Consider the following 17353-nt stretch of genomic DNA (forward strand, 5'->3'; position numbering starts at 1 on the left):
ATAATAACATGTATACAATGTTGCTTATTTGCATAAACATTGTTGCATTGCTGAACACACTCATCTGCACATTGTCTATAATTACTGTCGTTTATGTTGCTAGAAATCACCAACTGTTAAAAATCAATGACTTTTGGTTGTTGTGCTGTGTGAACGGCCCTTTAGATTCAAGTATGGAGGGATGTGGGATGAAGGCAGTGTTAGCAAGAGAATGAGGGAGGAGGAGGAGGAGGAGGAGTGTGTGGAAAATATGTTTCCACCAGAGGCCAAAGATTTATGGATGCTTCTCTGTGTCTTCTGCACTCTGCAGGGCTGCAGTCTCACAGTAATGGATAAAACAGATGTTTGACACACCAGCACCTCTTCATGGGTCTGCTGCTCTCAGAAAGGCCTTTTTTAACAGCGGCTACAGCTTGAGCGCAGAGCTGAGCGGGGCAGTGAGGGGCAGAACGGAAGTGGAGGTCATTGTGAAACATGAGGCCCGGGATAAGAATCTCTTCAGTCATGTGTGCCACAGCTGGGCCACAATTCCCACACATACACACACCCCTCACGGAAAAGTCATATTTTATGTCTTTCAATGCTTTTCTTACTCTGACTAGTTAGCACTTTCTCTCCGTCTCTCTGTTTCTCCATCCCACTCACTTTTCTCATGCCCTTTCACCACTGTTCTCTTTGGGATAAACATTTTAATCATGTATTATTTAAGAGAGTGTTTGACAAATACAATAGTTAACACGTTCCTGTTTACATGTAATTACCACTTTATTGAAATCTCTCATTGTACTCTTTTGCACACTTTTCCACTTTATCGAAACACAGTTGTGTCAATTCTTCTTGACTATCTATCTATCTATCTATCTATCTATCTATCTATCTATCTATCTATCTATCTATCTATCTATCTATCTATCTATCTATCTATCTATCTATATCTATCTATTTTTTAAAGATATATGTGATATACATATCTTCTTTTTGCTCTTCTATACACTTTTTCCAAAATTGGAAAGGTTTGCAGCCTTTTATACTATTACTATTAATGAAAATTGAGATCAAAGTTAAAGTTCTCCACTGACTTGCACTTCTTTTAATCCAAAAACTTTAACACCATTGGGTGACACTTTATTTCGATAGTCCACTTTAGACATTCTACTAACTATAAGTAACTTTACAGCTACATGTCAACTAACTGTAAGAGTATTAATAGACTGTATGCTTAATATTTACTAACATTTTATTTTATTGGTCCCCTAACATACATTCTACTGACTATAAGTAACATGGCAACTACAAGTCAACTTATTTTTCTAACCCGAACCCTAACACTAACCCTAACCTAACAGTCTACTGACAGTCTACTACAGTCTACTATTACTCTAACGACAGTTAGTTGACATGTAGTTGAAAAGTTACTTATAGTTAGTAGAATGTCTAACATTGTTTCAGGACATTCAAAACTATTTTTTTTATTAATCCGTAAGAGCACAATGCAAGCACTGCCAAGGTCAAGGGTTCAATGCAAAGAATGCTAAAACTTTAACTTGAATACAGTTGTTTAGGATACAAGTGTTTGTAAATGTAAATGCAATGATCATATCGGAAGAACATCTGATGAACGTTAAACAGAGGTTTTCGAAAACCTGAACTGACAGAGGAAGGATGTGGTCAACCACACAACTCTATCCTGCCCTCACTCCCACCCAATCCATCTTTTTCTCAATCGTCCAGGAGTTGAGGATGTGTGGGCGTGTCTGTTTCCCTGTCCTCACCTCAGCCCTTCCTGTTCCATTCCTTTACAGAGGGGTGAGACAGCACTGGGGGGAGGGAGACAGATTTGGGTCTGCGCTCAGCACCTGAGGCGCCCCGGTGTCATGAGAACTCAACGCAGCCCTGTTCATTTGTGGAACATCTGTAGCACACAGACAAAATTATTAATAACTCTGCGTTCTCATCTGCCAAAAAGGGTGATGAAGTGGCGATATAGTCCAGCAGCTCGACCTGAGAAAGGAGAGAGAGGGAAGGAAGAGAGATATTTAGAGCTATAGCTGAAAGACAGACACTTTGCAAAGCTCTTTGGCATTATGTCAACATCGAGGGAGGTTTATGTTCAGTCCATTACAGTACAATACATATTATGGTGCAATGTACTGAATGCAATGCTAATGACAGATACTGTGCAGATACTGTAAAGCTTTGAAAGAGCAACCTCTGGGCGATAAAATGTTCCTATATTGTAGTTTAAACTGTTTAAGCACACTGCATCATATGCGTATTAGTAAAAAAATAACTAAAACTGACTCAAGTTACACAGGGAAACCAACTCAAAAATCCCTCAGCTGTTGTCTGTTGACCCCACACAGTATGAAAACAAGAGGCGGAGAGTAAAAATAGCGTGGCTGTGATTGGCTGTCGTGCTTGAGACCCCTGATGATTGGGAGTTGTTCCCGAGGGGTTGCAGACAGGCGTTTATGCGATGAGGAGCCCTCGGGGACCGCTTTGCTTTTTCACTAGCAAAACAACTTTGTGCCCGAGTATACCCCACGGGGTTATTGTGTAGGTATTAGGGAACAGTCAAACACAGAAAGCAGGATTTGCTGACTTTCTTTTCTACATTACCTTTGGACTGAGGAGCTAAACACTCTTTTGGCAGCTTCTGAGAGCACTCACAGCAGGGTGAACAAATGCTTTCTAGACATCATCCCACCATCAAATATATTTGTAATTGAATACTTATTATTTAAAATATGAATATATATATATACTGGTGGTGGTTGAAGAGATTTCCCCTTCCATGTGTAAAGCACTTTTAAATAATTTAATTTAATTCAAACTTTAGACAGTAAGCAACCGCCCAGAACAAACACCCTAACCCACTTAGCAACACCCTAGCAACTACATACAGAATAAACATGTTAAATATTCAGAACACATTAACAACTGACTTAACAACACACTGTAAATCACCTAGGACACCATTACTCACTTAGCAACACCATAAAAAACACATTCAGTAGCAACGTGCTAAACATTCAGAACAATTTACCATCTGCATAGCAACACCCTGGCAACCACCAAGAACAACCTAACCCACTTAACAACACCCTGCAAACCGCATAGCAACAATTTAACAACTGCATAGCAACACCCTGGAAACCAACCAGAACACATTAATCCACTAAGCAACCACATAGCAACATGATCAACATTCAGAACACATTAACAACTGCATAGCAACACCATGGAAACCACCCATAAAACCCTAAGCCACTTAGCAACACCCTAGACAACACACAGCAATGTGTTAAACATTTAGAACACTTTAGCATCTGAATAACACCCTGGCAGCCACCCAGAATACATTACATTATGTGGTGGTGAGTTTTACATAGGCAGTACCACTTACATTTACTCAGAAAATGTAAAAATGTTGTCCCATGCCTCTCGTATCTGCAGCCTCTTTTGTCTCACACAACACATTAACTCAAATCAATATTTTATGTCCATTTATTTATTTGGCAAGTGGTTAGCAAGTTAGCAGCCATAAGCGAAATTGTAACCATTGTAACTGTAACCATTTTACTCAATATAATCTAATCCACATTCAAATGTAGTTCATACTGAGACCTAAATACTATATTAGAAGCACTCAAAACTCAAAAGACCACCACATCAGCTTGGCACACCGCTAACAAAGGCTCGCCGTGCCAGCCGTGTGACTGACAGTGAGAGCCACTGGACGGATTAATTAGCATATAATGCTATTTAAGGAACAAGCATCTGTGCCTCTGCAAGTTAGCACACATCCAGCACCACCGCCATCACCACGATCTGCTCGTAGCCACAGAGATCTGGCGGAGTCCTTCCTGTCAGACAGCTGCTAATCACACACTTTCATAATTGAAACGGAGGTGTAAGACTGCGTAGGTGGTTGCGTGTGTTTGCGAGTTTGTGGAATGACTGAACTTGGTGATGCAAAGCAACTACTGAGGCCATTTTATTCTGAAACATCTGTCTGTTTTGGATCCTTAAAGAAGAACTTGCCCAAGGCGTTTCTTTTAAGAAAAAGTAACTCAGCATGTTGGACATCTTTTTTGATCTAAGAAAGAGAGAACGCTGTGATCTTGCTTTGGATCTGGTGGTTTTTCCCTGGCCGTGACGTTTTCCAAAGAGCCATTTATAACCATAACTCTATGTGATACACATAGATATAAAGTGAGATATCCACATTTCCATTTAAATAATGCTTGCAACTGGATATTCCACTTTTGTTTTATTTAATTTTTTTACTTTCTATCTAAACCAAGGACCTAATTTCACCTAATTTCTACATATGGCAAATCACTTGACATGGCTTATGTAAATCATTAAGGTTTTAATGTCACATTTACATAGCAGACTCTTTAATTTAATAACTTCTTGACCAGCTGGTTGATTCATTGAGGTTTTGTTCAGAAGCATCTGTGGCCATTACGGTTAAGAACATATTACCTTCCATACTGCAAAAGCTTTTCACTCTTCCTGAATGAATAAAACTGCCTGACCCATATTTGTCAATCTCATTTGCAGGAAGGCAGGAAGGTAACCTTAATAATAAAGTACTTGTTGAGAACAATGTGAAGTCTAGAACCTAAACTCTCAGGCAGACACACACTCACGGTGTTGTTGAATTTCTTTCCTAATGACTTTGCAGTTTGAGTTATTGCCAAGGTCCCCCCAAAAAAACGAAATACACTATTAGACGTCCATCTGGAAATGTAATGCGCTGGACTTCTGTGCAGTTCTTGGTGAATTACCCCTTTAACCATTATGGTTTACTATAATTCTTGCCAAATACAAGACTACTGCTGTGTTCTTTTTAAACAGATATATTGTAGCACTGAAAAATCTTATTTTGCAGCAGCAAAATAAAAAGTTTGTTCAGGCCAAATTACAAGCATTATATCATTTCCAAATGTTCAAGTTTAAATGGAATAAAATCCCACACTCAGACGTTTGGATTCGACTCTATGTAAGAGCACTAAACTAAGAACTGCTTTAAGATTCCAACATTTATGCTCTTGTTTTTCTCAAGTTGTAAATATGGATGTTCAAGGCACTAATCTTTTTTCTTAATTGAAAACAGGCGTGTTGTTTAGACTTGTAGATCATGTATGTAAACATCATTAGCTTTTTGAACTTGTTCAGTCAAGTAAAACTGCCAGGCTAATTAAAGGCCCTGGAATCGGCTCTAACTCCGATGGCAGTGTGTTTTCCTGAGTGTGAGGTAACTGGGAACGTGTGGGGCCGCAACTTATCATTTGCCTGTCAGGGGAGGTAAATTGAACCCTTGGTGGGGCATGGCGATGGGTCAACAGGCACAATTCCTCCACCATCAACCACTTTCAAGTTGGATCCAGTGAGCGAGCGAGGGGAGAGAGCTACTGTCAATCAAACAGTGTGACAATCATTACTGGTTTGCAGCGAAGCAGAAAAACACGGTAATAAACAGGTCAGGCTGACTCCATCGGGCCGTTCGTACTGCTCAACAAGGGCACGGCCCTGTGGCCTCACCGGGCATCAAATCCCCGTCTTCCTGTTTGACCCCATTACTAGAGCATGATGGGCCTGCCTGTCACCGTGCCGACTGCAACAGTCCGACGCGCCGAATCACTCTTTCCGACAGGTAAGCCGCGGCATCATTTATTTCAGCCGGCATCCACGCTCGGCTTGCCATGGCGACGGGGCATCTTTAACATGCCGCAGAAGTACAGAAACCCTCCATTGTTGCTTCCGCAGACACACTCGCCCGAAGATGACAAGAGACCGCGATCTGGAACGACAGAGCATTGGAAGAAAAAAAAGTTACGTCAAGAGCTTATGCTACTGGAGATTCAATGAAGGTGGGCCTCATTTGCTCTCCAGTGAGGTGTGAATTTGGCTGTCTACTCCGAAGATTCCTCCATAGACAAATAATGCACCCTGTCAGACACACTTTGCATGGCACACTCAAGCAGAATGATACCAACCATTATTAAACCACCAAGCCGCACTTAATGGACAGTGGGAAATATTCACAGTGGTGAGAATTATTCTTGCAGACCTACTGGCCAGGGTTTGGCAGAAATTGTTTTTAACTTATAAGTGTGAAGCCACATCACAAGTTGAATTTTAATTAAACTGACAGGAAGAAGAATTTGAATTCAAGGAAATTCAAAATAGGTAATACATTCTGGAAATATATATATATATATATATTTAAAAAAAACATACTTTCATTTAGCAAGGACACTTTAAATTGCATAAAAGTGACAGTAAAGGCATTTAGTTAATAATTACAATGTTAAAACATATTTATATTTCAAATAAATGTTTTTTTTTATTATCTTTTAATAATAATTGAGACAAGTAGTCCAGTTTTCATAAAAATATAAACTTTCCACAAAAAAAATAAAATAAAAATAAAACTGTTCATATAATTGATAATATTAAAAATAATCGCACCAAATCAGCATATAATGATTTCTTAAGGATCATGTGACACTGATGAATGGATAAATGATGCTGACAATGTATATGCCATTACAGAAATAAATTAAATTTTACAATATCTTCAAATAGAATTCAAATAGAATATTATTTTAAATTATAATAAAATTCCACAATATAACATATTTTTCTGTTTTTTTATCAAATAAATGCAACCGTACTGAGCATATTAACTTTTTATTGAATTTAATTTAATTTAATTAAACTATTCATTTACAAATCCAACTGATTCCAAAATTTTTAATGTAGATAGAATACAGACAGACAGACAGACAAACAGTTTCCTCTAAAAATGTAGTATTGTCTTTCACTTCAAACACTGATTGAAGAGAAATTCATTCAGATCAATTACCCACAATTCCATCATCTATACAGGCATGACATTTAATGTATTATGAACACAAACAATGCGTGCTGCTGTACGCCTCTGTGCTGTGTCTGTTTTTATTTGAATTTGCCTTTGGTCTTTGCCTCGCCTTTGAGGATTCGAGGCGGTCGGAAGAAGGGGCAGGTTTGTTGCTGCACTAGTGCATAATAAGAGTCGCGTCTGTGGCCTCGAACTCTACAAAGGCTCCAGATCTAAATGCTATGCAGTATATATGCATTCCTAGTACAAACACAGGCCGAGACTAGAGCCCTGGCGTTTGATCCTGAACCGCAGTGTTCCCTTTCATCTAGTTCAAGCTTTCCAAAACTGTCCCCGTGACTTTCCTCACAGAGAAGTTCTGATTACGACTCATGATGGTTCTCCAGCCACAGGTGCACAAGATCCATCCGCCTCACCCTAATATTCAAGGCCTTTGTTGTTGTATCATTAAGTTTGTTGTAACGATGCTGCTACTCTCAAAAGGTTTCAGTTGTGTTGAGGCACGGTTGGTGCTTTACAGTCATATCTCACACTTTAGAAAAGAAATAGAAATTCTCATTATTTGCTCACCCTCATATCAGTCCAAACCCAAATGCTGATGTTTTTTCTCTCCGTGGAACACAAGAGAAGAAGCTCAATTTTCATGTTTGAGTCTAGCTGTTTAAATATTGCAATGCAACTAAATGTAAGAAACTGTTCACCAAACATGCATTTAACTTATAGTTCATAATAGCTTTTTTTGTTTCTTTAATCAACCTCCATTTTTGTTACTAAACCTTAACAAATAATAAAGAATTCCCTGACCATGCAGAAACCATGTTCTCCAACTTACTAATTTAATTTAAAATGGCCAAAGGTCACATAACCAGTGCTGATTGTTAACTCGGTCAAGTACGGAGGCAGTCAAGCATGTGACCACGGCCTTTTGACGGCATGTTGATCGAAGCAGACTACATCAGCTCTTTTTGATACTCTTGATTCAAGTGACACCAAACTAATATTGATCAATCCGCACCTTTTCGAGCTCTTACTCAACAAGAAATAAATAATAAGTTGGATAATTATCTAATTATGGGACTGTGAATTTAATGTGACCTCTTGTCAAGTGGAGAACTAATCAATGTTTTATCGAGTCTGTGCATCCATGTGCTTCAGTTATGATTCATACCTGCAACATGCAACACATATCACTTGATTGAATGGATTTTGATACAATAACATGCCATTTATTTATTTAATACTCCTTTAGAAATGAGTTATGTTGAAAATGCATTTATGTTGAACTGATAGAATGACTCCCCGTGCAGGATTGACTGGCGTCTGATGGATTCTGAATCATTTGCTCACTTCAAACAACAAATAAAACTTATTCTCTTTATACAGACACTGAGTAATTAAAAACATCTTCTGCATTAATGATGGAGATTTTCAGTGACCTTTTCTGAGCTTATGTAGGCTAACGCCAGGTGCCAACAAGTGACTTTCTTTATGAGAGAGTCACTGATTCATTAACTCAATCGATTTGTTCAACAACATTGATTCATTCAGGAACCAAACAAGTGACTTCATTGAGTGAATTCATTGAATCATTCACAAAACCAAATTTATTAATAAAAATATAGTGCGGATTAATTTACAGTAAGAAATAAACAAGTGACTGTTTTCATGAATGAATCACTGAATCATTCCCGCAACTCAATTGATTAGTTCAAAAACACTGATTAATTTCGGAACGAAATGAGTCTCGCATACATATGGAGAAGAAGCGAATCATTTATCAGTGAATCACTGAATCATATTTGAAACAAAAATGACTCATTCAAAAACACAGATTCTTTTAGGAGCGAAAACACCATCCTTGACCCAAGTTGGATTTGAACTTCAGTCACCATAAGCGTCACCGCCACGCTTCCTACAACACTAAATAATTTTAAAGTAGGTTTAATGCTTTTCTAAGTGCAAAAAAACACATGACTTTAAAAGTCACCCCATTCATCGCCATTTAAACACGCTTTCCCATAGTCCTCGGTTAAGGTCCTCAAAATCCAATCAATGTGTCAGTGAAATGGCTCTTCTTCTGCGGAGATTAAGAGCGCCTCTATTACCTCCGTTTTAGCCGTAGACCCCGGCACACATTTCCGTACAGCTATTAGTAACACCTGGAGTCTTTCACATTAGTTGAGGATCTGGCATCATAAATTCCGGCCTATTAATGATTATTCTGACTTCTTGGGATAAATGGCTCAATGTTTTTGATAATGAAAATATACACTCTGCTCAGAGAGCCCGTTCCTGCACTCACATTACCTTTGTAATGTACTTCATGGTTGATCATATCAGACGACGTCATAACTTTTACCAAGACGGACTTATTAACTCAGAAATGCATTTGAGAGTCTGAGATTCTTCAAGCTTAAAGTCCCTGATTTAATGAAAGGTACTTACTGTCTCTGTACTTTATTTGAAGTGATTCTCTGCCGTTGGCAATTGGAAAAAAAAAAACGTCAGAAGGTTTCACTGTAGAGTCGAAACATGTGAAATACGGCCTTCTCTATGTGTTGTTAATTTTGGAAGCTCATTAACGGTGTCATTTATGATAAAAATCTTCATATTGGTTCTCATGTTAGAATATGCTACTGCTGTGAACAAGATTCATGTATGAGGATTTATTTGAAATGGGACATTTTTATAGTTGAGTTAGGTTGACCAGCTAAACCAGAGGTCACAAATTAGCAATCGCCTTCCGGATCCAGAGCCAAGATTGGTTCCACAAGGACCATGAATCATTTAACATAAATTAATATTTAAAAAAAAATCTCCACACACAGAAATAGAGCATCTGAAATGACATATATAGCATGAAAAGACAGAGAAAAAGAGCCACCTTTTTTATTACACCTATTATTCTGCAGTTGGAACAGTTATAGTGTGAAATATATGTTTAGCAGATAACATACATAAAAATATATATATTTTTTTTAAAGGAACTGAATTATTTGCAATTCTATGCTGGACATATCATCAGTCTTGGAAAGAGTTTTTTTGGAATTTTGACTATTTATAATTTCTTACTTTAACTGTATACATGTTTGTCAAATTCAGATGAATTTTCATAGTCATATTGGCAAGACTTTTAAAACCTTTGCCAAATTAAACTTTAGAGACTGGATCTCCTGCAACTTTAATTGGATAATGAATGCTAAACACAATAATGCTGGTCTCTCCATTTGCACAAAATAATCCAAAAAACTAAACAAAAAAAAACTGTATAACTAAAGTCTTGGTCGTCATATATTCACTTCTTGGCTCAACTTGGAGTACATTTTAACATTTCAAAGCTGACAGATGGACAATAAGGAAGACATAAGGAAAAAAAATCCAATCCACCGGCCTTTATGCTGCATATTCTCTGCCTCAACTGATCAACTGGCTTTTAAAATCTAGTCAATATGCTAATGAACTGCCATTAATGGGTGGCACAGGAAGTGTAAAGACAAAACAAGATACAACATCTTTATTTAGGGACTGAACTTAATAAGATCTTTCTGTATTGCATTGGCTGTTTCGATGGGCAGAGCCACATCAGAAGCTTCCAAACTAAACATACTAGTGGTTTTATATTACAGTGGAACAGTATCTCAAATGCCACTGTGGAAAATAACCACACTTTGGTTCTATCCCATGACTGGCAGCGGTGTGCAAGAGGGACTCCAACATTTTCCAGAATTATATGCGGCTCGTATCATGAAAATTGATTAGTTCAGGGAAAAATGTGACACCAGTTAATCGAGACCTTAAATAAAAGATATAATTCACCGGGCATGCTGAAAATTGTCACTCTCAGCGCTTTTATGACTGTGCCAGCCTTTATGACTTCAAAGAAAATGTCACTGGCAGCAAATGACGTGCTACTGAATAACGTCGTTACGGAGAGGAAGACATTTAAAACTTGACGGTCTCTACAGTGGAGGGAGTACTTCTGCTGAACATACATTTTCTCCAGCCGAAGAGGGCTAGACAAAGATATCCAGACCCTTGTCTTCTGTCATGCTCACTTTTCAAATAAGATTCTGCCGGGTAATTTCTATCTTCCAGAGCTTATCAGCCAGGTCCTCCAAAATTAAGAAGCCGTTGTCTCCTGGAGCAAGATGAGAGCCAAAGAGAGTAATGTAGGACTCTACTGTGTGGACGTTACAGTGTGCAACCCTGAGATGGTCATGTGGTCTCCCAGCCTGGTCAAGCTATGGTGGACGATGTTAATGGTTGCAGAGTTAAACCACCAAGCCAGCAACCACTTAAAGGGTTAGTTCACACAAAAATGACTCACCCTCAAGCTATCCGAGGTGTACGTCACTTTCTTCTTTCAGCCAAACATAATCGGAGTTATATTAAAAAAGATCCTGGCTCTTCCAAGCTTTATAATGGGAGTGAATGGTAACTTAGATTTTGAAGCCCAAAAAAGTGCATCCATCCATCATAAAGGAAATCCATACGGCTGCAGGGGGGTAATAAAGGCCTTCTGAAGCAAAGCGTTTTTGTAATAAAACTTTATAATAAAATTAATAACAGTGTAATATAATCACTGGAACGGCCATTCGAGATTACTTTTCCTACCCCATTGGCAGATTTTTTTTTTTTTTTTTTTTTAAGCAAAAACTTAAACCTTTAAAGACAAAAAATAAACCTAGTCCCAGACTGAAATGCATGTTTAAGATGTTTTAACTGAAAATAACTTTCAGTGACATATCCTGAAATACATCAGTGCTATTGTTTAGTCTCAAGATCCACAACAGTAATGTTTTTTTTTTTTTTTTCCTACAGCACATTTATGAAAGCTCCTAATTGAACTAAGGCCTAATCCTGGCTTAATCTAAGCCCTGTCTGTGAAACCAGGCCAATGGCAGACAAGACCTAACGTCACTGATATAGTACGTTTTTCAAAAGTTTGCATTTTCAGGCCCCAAAACGCCATTGTTGTGTAAATGAATGGCCGAAACATATAAAAAGTTACCATTTTTATTTGATAACAGTGTGTAAACGTCCTCTGAATTGCAACCCAGTTAATCAAGATCCAATTATTTCTCCTGGTTTATAGAAGTCCCCATTTCTGTTTTCAGTTTGCGTATGTGCTTGCAAAGTACCGTTGTATTGTATAAAATTATTCCCGGATTTAATTAAGCTCAAGATGTTGTACTCTGCAACGTCGACAAACACCAGAATAATAAGCGAACAAACTCCTTGATTATCTACTGTGTTAGTTTGAATCTTTTACCTTTCCTCTTTAAATGCTAATCTTTCACCCTGACTCTGTGCCTAATCTTTTACATCTAATTTACTATGATACAGTTGATAAAATACTACTGCTATGTTTCCATCCAAAGCTTGTACACAATTAGTGTAGACAGAGAAAATAAATCAATATTCCCAATCCAACTGTAAAAAACAATTAAGGAAAGCAGCCTGGCTGCGAAAATAGCAGTGAATATTAGTTATTAACCACTTCTCAATTCACCACGGAGAGCCGTACCCAGAATGCACTCTGCTCAAGTGCATGACTGCAGCTAATACCAGACGCATGACAGAGGTGACAGATGCCAATAACAGTGTTCGGAAACATGTGTGTGTAATTGAGAGATTTAATGAAAAACAAAGCAAAATGAGTCTCGGGCAACCCGAACATGGAAACCGAGTGAGTTGGGTGAGGTCATACGGATATGGCACAAACGAAACGCTGCCATGTACAAGGTCATGGTTATTCTCTTGCATTTCCTCAGGATAAAAATCCTCGCCCTCTATTGTTTTACTAGATTCTTTTTGCATTTCTATTTCAGCCGTTCACTCATCGACATGTGGGGAGATGAATCGCATTGGCATTATGTTCCTAACAGAACAATGCGTGACCCTTTTGTTTTCAACAAGTTCAGTGTTAACATAATACAGTGTTTTATAAGGCCAGAGGAGAACCCTGGAATAAAAATAATTGAACACTTCCTCGCTTTAAGCAATTTTGGACCTGAAATAACATGATAGTAAAGTTTAAAATTAAATGCATGAGAAAACTTGTGCCAGCACTAAATCTGCCATTAGCTTAGGAAAATAGTATTTACACTTTCTAATTAATTCACTAGAATGTCTTAACACATTTAATTTTACTTTCAAGTGTTTTTATCACAACAATGAGATCATGTTATCACTCACTACCTCTATAACCCCTGTAAGACTATGGGCCCTATTTTAACGATCTGAAACGCAAGTATCAAACACGAAACGCAAGTAACTTTGTGGGCGGATCCCGGGCGCTGTTGCTATTATACCGGCGGGATAAATGACTCTTGCACCCGACGCAAAACTAAAATGGGTTGGTCTGAAGTAGCTTCATTATTCATAGGTGTGGTTTGGGCATAACGTGAAATAAACCAATCAGAGCGTCCTCTCACATTCCCTTTAAGAGCAGGCGCGCTTGTTCCATGGCGGATCGCTATTATAACGGCGGATTTGCCAGGAGCGGTTCACAGCCGAGGAGACCGTAAAAGACAGAAAAGTGACATTGTATGAGGATGATGGGAGAAACCCACCCAAATTAGCTTCGGTTAAACAGGCGTATAATAATTTGGGTAAATGTGTAAGCTAGATTTATGCCTATTTTTTCACATCTTCATGGACACAACAATGATTTCCCTCGTGTGTTAATATTTTTCCTTGTAATAGTGTATGACTTCAAAAATGAAAACTGCTGCGTCCGTTTAGATTAGAGAATCAAAGTGTATGCACGTTGTTCACACGCTACATAATGGCCAATGCGCCCTTAAAATAGCATATGACAACCGCGCAACGCGCCACTGTCTTTAGACTAGGTTTTTCCTGGTCAGTGGCGGAATTGTTTTTTTAAACTCCAAAATAGCACCAGGGAGCGTTTGCGCCGGAACACGCCTCCTCCTTTCGCTGAACCGCCCCGGGAGTGCAAGTTCGACGTGCATCTGTGGAGGGAAAAGTCTGCCGTGCGCGGGTGCAAAATAGGAATGATACATGCGTCGGTGTACAAAGTCAATTGCGCTGGGTGCAAGGTAGGGCCCTATAACTCAATTCTTTATACATTACACTTTAAAATAAACATGTCTGCAATGTCCTGACAGAAAGAAGATACGTTCCTTTTTTCTGTCGGATATCTCTCTCTTCGCTCTGTACACTGTAACCAATGAGATTAACTATTGATGCAGGAAGCTATAAACTTTCATCCTCTCTCATATCATAAAATCTTGTCTTCAGTGTCTGCTTGTGAACGGTGACGGGCACACAAAGAAGAGCAAAGTGAGTCTATTAATGGGAAAATACCCTCATTAAAGGTTTCAGCTTATTTTAGTAGCAGGACGAAGACCCATTAATGTCTTCATGATTATTATGGTATTTATTTCTATATTAGAGCCTTCTGAATTCAGTAAAAGGAAAAAAAGAAACATTTACATATTTGGTTGATTTATATCATAACAGTAAAAGCTAAAGGCTAAAGCTCTAAATCAAATAAAAAGGTTAAAGAAAAAGCTAAAAATATACATCTAATTTTCTTTATTTTTGTTTTCTCGAAATTGGCTCATCTAAACAATTCATAATTGGCAGCACGTCTAAATTCATGTTTTCTGAAGTGACTGAGTGGATTGTACCTGTACGTGAGATTTATCGGGACCCTCGGCTTCTGTGGAATAACCGCTGTCTGGGATCTCCTCACCAACCCTGCAAACACTCTCAATGTTGGTATTACTTTAATGCCAGAACTCAAACTTTTATTGGCCAAAAAACTGCATTACTGGATGCCCACACTGCATGACACACACCGCAGGTTTTGCTCCGCGACTATATGAATATTTCAGCGTGTCAGTTAGCCAACGGATCATTTGGCTTTCCAGAGAAAGTAAACAGACATAACATCGTACACAAACATGGTTTTACAGGCACTGAAACGCAGACGCAGCCTGTGGAAATACACGCCATTGACACCATCATCAGGCCATGATGTCAATAAAAACTCCTTCATATAAACATTACTTTTGGACTGTGAGAGGAAGACGAACAAGGGAATGTTTAGTAATATGTTTGGATCTGGTGACATTGGTAACACTGAAGCAAAACATGTAAGACAAATATCTGAAATATTTCCAGTCGTGTACAGTTTTAAGTGTGCTTTTTCACAAAACATATCAGACTGTTTATGTCTCGCCGCTCGGCTAAGTGATCGGTTCAGTTGTGTTGCAGTGTGTTTTTGAGGGCAAAACTTTAGCAAAATAAGTGGCTTGCCAGAAGACTATGATGAAAATGGTGCATGCTGTACATCAATATTCCTCTTAATACTAATAAGCAATTTTAGCCTTTTTTGCTAACTTCTGCCAGACTTCCAGCCACACAGCTTCTCTCCCAAACCCCGCCTTCAAAAGACTCGTCACCCAATAAAAACAAGAAAAAAAATGGCTGACAGGTGCTGATTGGCTAACACCATGCATTTCTGTATTTTGACTCAGTCTGTCATTTTTACACAATATTGAATAATAATACAAATGTTATCTCTCTTTTTTAACAGTTACGCTGAAAAGCTCTCTCTCTATCTCTCTCTCTCTCTCTCTCTCTCTCTCTCTCTCTCTCTCTCTTTCTCTCTCTCTCTCTCTTTCTCTCTCTCTCTCTCTCGTGATGTTTTAGTGGAGAAGCATGGCTGTATAAGAGCGAGGTGGCGATCAGACTCCGCTGGGTGCTTCGTTAGTTAAAGGAATCCAGCAAATGGATTTCCATAATTCAGCAGAATCATGAAAAATTCAAAAAGTAAAGTTTGTTCAAAAGAGCTAAAATCTTCTCATGGGTACGTTTCCTTATTTATTTGGCATTTCCACACACATCACAAATTTTTTTACTTGCATTTTTGACATGCTAAACAGACAAATGAGATCTAAATGTTTTACAGTATAATGCATATAATGAGAATCACCATTTAGAATGGTGATAATTATTTGAATTCCAATAAGGATATGCTTACCAGTAATTGTTATGGAAATAGTTTCACAATACATACAAAATGGTCCTAAAAGAGGTTTCATTTTCTGAAAAATGAGAAAATGAGTGTTGATTTATCTAAACTTCTCCCACCTCTCTCCACTCAGAACGGCCCCAGGCTCAGAGAGGTGAGGGCAACTTCATGTTCCCTGTGGCATCATATGAAACCACTGTCACGGTAACTGGTGTGGAACACAATTGTGTGTCTCTGTGTGTAAGAGAATATTTAAATCAGTTGCATGCCTCCAGACACTGCAGTTCCTCACAGTCTTTTGATACCAGTTTTCACCAATACATTCTGTATTTTTTCTAAAATAACTGTAAACAAAAGTAATTTCAAGCATTACAGAATAATAGGGATGAGCAATAACACCTATTTACAGCAATAACACCTTACTTACTGTACTCGATCTGATACCAAGTATTGCCAGTTTCACTGATACCGATATTAAAAGCAAAGTTTGCGATTTCTGAGGAAAAAATGGGTATATAAAAAGACATAATATATAATAATCATAGGCCTAAAGTTTTCCTTGATGTGAAAGTAGCTTAAGTTTTCCATTAGAAGGACATGATCAATCAATATTTAGTTTCCAGTTATTTCAAACACCACACACACACAAAAAAAATGCAAACCAAAGTTTAAGCTACTTCAAAATATTACTAAGAATACAATAATACACAGAAAAAAAGGTACAAAAGCTATCACTGGGGTGGTAACCTTTCAAAAGGTACATCTGTGTACCTAAAGAGTGCATTTTAGTACCTCAAAGGTACATATTGCTACCAAAAGTGAACATATTAGTACCTAAATGTTACATATTTGAACCTTTTTAAAGGGTACCATCCCAGTGACAGCTTTTGTACCACTTTTCTGAGAGTGATATAACATTGAGCACCATTTCAGCGGGAAAGGGGGTATGAGAAACCGAGAAAGGCCAATTTCACACATTATTCAAAGCAGCTATTATGTGGTCACACACCCTGTATGTCCTGTCACTGCCTCTCTGTGTCTCATGCAGCTGAACCAACTGTCATCGTTTATAACAGGATTTACAGCAGTCAGGCCGCAAAACATGTGCTCTAACCCAATCCAGACCTGCAAACGATGACCAGAATCTCAAATCCCAAAACAAACGCTTTTATTAATGTCATCCACCGCTCTGCTGGAGTTTTCGTGCCCTCGGAGAACATAAGTCTGATTTTGTGAAGCATACTTGATTCCTTCCAAGTGGCAGACACATGGGCTGCTTAAATGTTTTACCATTCACTTTCACATAGAAAATGACCTTTCAGAGTAAATCAGTCAAACGTCGGCCGTTTATAGACCTATAAAGAATATCAAATTTATTGGCAAATTATGAAACACATATTTTATTGAAACTTGGGGGCAAGTTTCGGGGAGGCGCCAGAACATTTTTCCAG

The 17353-nt window shown here is 38.3% G+C and overlaps 1 long non-coding RNA gene across 1 annotated transcript in view; it reads right to left on the bottom strand.

The window, feature by feature from the left end:
• Window positions 1-749: 749 nt before the first annotated feature.
• The window catches only part of LOC306989329, a 33608-nt gene continuing 17004 nt past the window's right edge, over window positions 750-17353 (bottom strand). The window contains exon 3 of the long non-coding RNA XR_013795619.1: window positions 750-2001. This is a non-coding gene — a long non-coding RNA (uncharacterized lncRNA). The remainder of the gene's footprint in view (window positions 2002-17353) is intronic.

The sequence above is a fragment of the Phoxinus phoxinus genome (genome assembly GCF_949152265.1).
Source record: "Phoxinus phoxinus genome assembly, chromosome: 21".
Classification (NCBI taxonomy): Eukaryota; Metazoa; Chordata; class Actinopteri; order Cypriniformes; family Leuciscidae; genus Phoxinus; species Phoxinus phoxinus.